Source organism: Macrobrachium nipponense, chromosome 8 (assembly GCF_015104395.2).
Source record: "Macrobrachium nipponense isolate FS-2020 chromosome 8, ASM1510439v2, whole genome shotgun sequence".
Classification (NCBI taxonomy): domain Eukaryota; kingdom Metazoa; phylum Arthropoda; class Malacostraca; order Decapoda; family Palaemonidae; genus Macrobrachium; species Macrobrachium nipponense.
In genome coordinates this window covers 35,139,482-35,141,775 of record NC_087203.1, presented here as the reverse complement: position 1 = coordinate 35,141,775, position 2,294 = coordinate 35,139,482, and the positions used below count along the sequence as shown (strand labels likewise).

The 2,294-nt window shown below is 36.1% G+C and overlaps 1 non-coding gene across 1 annotated transcript; it reads right to left on the bottom strand.

Moving 5' to 3' along the window:
- Positions 1 to 611: 611 nt before the first annotated feature.
- On the bottom strand, positions 612 to 683 carry Trnah-gug (transfer RNA histidin (anticodon GUG)). Its single transcript has one exon. It is a non-coding gene; the product is annotated as a tRNA-His (tRNA).
- Positions 684 to 2,294: the final 1,611 nt, after the last annotated feature.

The window sequence follows — 2,294 nt, the reverse complement described above, 5'->3', positions numbered from 1 at the left end:
AAGAAAGCTATAGGTGAAAAATAATTTATGTTTCTGAGATATCGCTTTTTTGTCATAAGGAAAAGGGTAATTGACTGTAATTGATGAGTTGTATAAAAACAGATGCGGGTTCGAATCCTGGTAGCCGTAAATTTAGTAAGAGAATTTCGTACCGTTGTCACTGTCCACACTATATAGGTGGAGGCTCCGGAGGATAGTAACCAGGTTCTCTGGAAGTGATTTTGGGAAAAGGTTGTTCATTCCCAGAGTTAATTAACCCTAGCTATTAACCCAAACAGCTTACAAACCAAGTACCTAATGCACAATTAAGTTAAAAAGGTACAAACTTATTCACTGGAAATGAGAAACAAGAAATTTGCCTCTCATTCCACCCTTCACGTGGAATGATCTTGGGTATTTCACTAGTAGTCGAGATATTCTTGTGTGCAAAATTAGTTTTATGCTACTAAGGAATGTGAGGGAGCCAGAGTACATGAGGCCTTCAGAGATTTATTTCACATTTTCACACCACTCCTCCTTTCACAATCGAAATCTCCATATGCCTACACCAGCCGTAGGTATTATTCATCCATGTGCAAAATTCTCTCTGATGCAAAACTCTTCATCACCTCTGCCGTGACCAGGATTCGAACCTGGGTTATTGCGGCCACAACGCAATGTACTAACCACTATACGATCACGGCTACGCAAGATGTGACTGATAGGTGTCACTCAGCATCGATTCCTCGAATAGATAAAGAAAGGACACTTTATGCATATATATAAATAAATAAATAAATAATATAAATATATTATATATATATATATATATATATATATATATATATATATATATATATAGAGAGAGAGAGAGAGAGAGAGAGAGAGAGAGAGAGAAAATTTATAGCACCAAGGATATGCAGCTTGGTGAAGCATCTTTCTATATCTATTTAAGAGATAGATGCTCACTGTCACCTGTCAATCATATCTCGCATTGCCGTGACCGATAAGTGGTTAGTACATTGCGTTGTGGCCGCAATACCCAGGTTCGAATCCTGGTCACGGCAGAGGTTTAAGACGTTTGCATCAGGAGAGAATTGTGCACCTGGATAAATAATATATATACATTACACAGACACACACAATTATATATATATATATATATATATATATATATATATATAATATATATATATATATATAAATGAATGATAGCTATATGGTCTGATTCACTTTCCATCGATGTTCCTAAACCAGGCAATGGATGGAATCCTGCTGGGGACGAGACAGTTATCAATCATTCACCCTTGATGTATGTTATTCCCAAGTAAAATGTGAACTGGGAATTAAACGACACTTATGGCTTAATAGTTCTGAGAATAAATCTGCGCGCCTATGACGAAAAATAAAAAAAATATATCCACCTATTACGTGGAAACTCATACAGCCATTCTATTCCCAGTCAACTCCAAGAACGACTGATTGTGAATAATATGCCAAGTTATGGGAGAGAGAAATTTTGACGTTAAGGAATGAAGTTTTTTTTTTTTTTTTTTTTTTTTTTTTTTTTTTTTTTTTTGAGAGGGGTGCTTCATTAATGACGATTTTTTGAGCGATGAGGTGGGCGGGTGATCATAGGTACTGTAATGATACTACGTAAAAAAAAAAAAAACTATAAACTATGGTTTTAGAGTCACACACACACACACACACACACACACACACACACAGATTCATTCTAAAATATTTGGGATCGATGCGATCATTAAACTCCCGCTCATTACTCTAAATATCTTTTCTTTTGAACTTTGAACAAAATAGAATAAACTAAATTACAATGACCTTTAGGTGGAAGACTTGCTTATGAAGACTTGACGTTATCCTATTACGTCCTCATTATTTGAATACTTTTAACGAGGAGCCAATACAAGCCGAGACAAAAACAAAGTAATTAATTATCTTTCACCATAAATACTGGGGAGGGATATTGATAAGCGAATAAGTCTCCTTCTGTATGAACAGAAAATTAACATTCCTGGCTCTCCCAGAATCTCATCACTTGTTTCTCGGAACGAAGATTTTATTTCGTAACATTTTAGTGAAAGTCACATATATCACCTATCGTAATCCAGGTTATCAAAAAACGAACTTACAAAAAAACATGTGTGTAATCGAATAAACTGATCCGAGATCATTACCTTCCCGGCTAAAGCTATGTTATAGACGTTACCTTAGAGTCCGTGGCGCCTGTAGTAGATTCACATCACCCGTGCATATGATGTCTAGGCCAGTCCCTTACGGCGCTCCTGATTGGC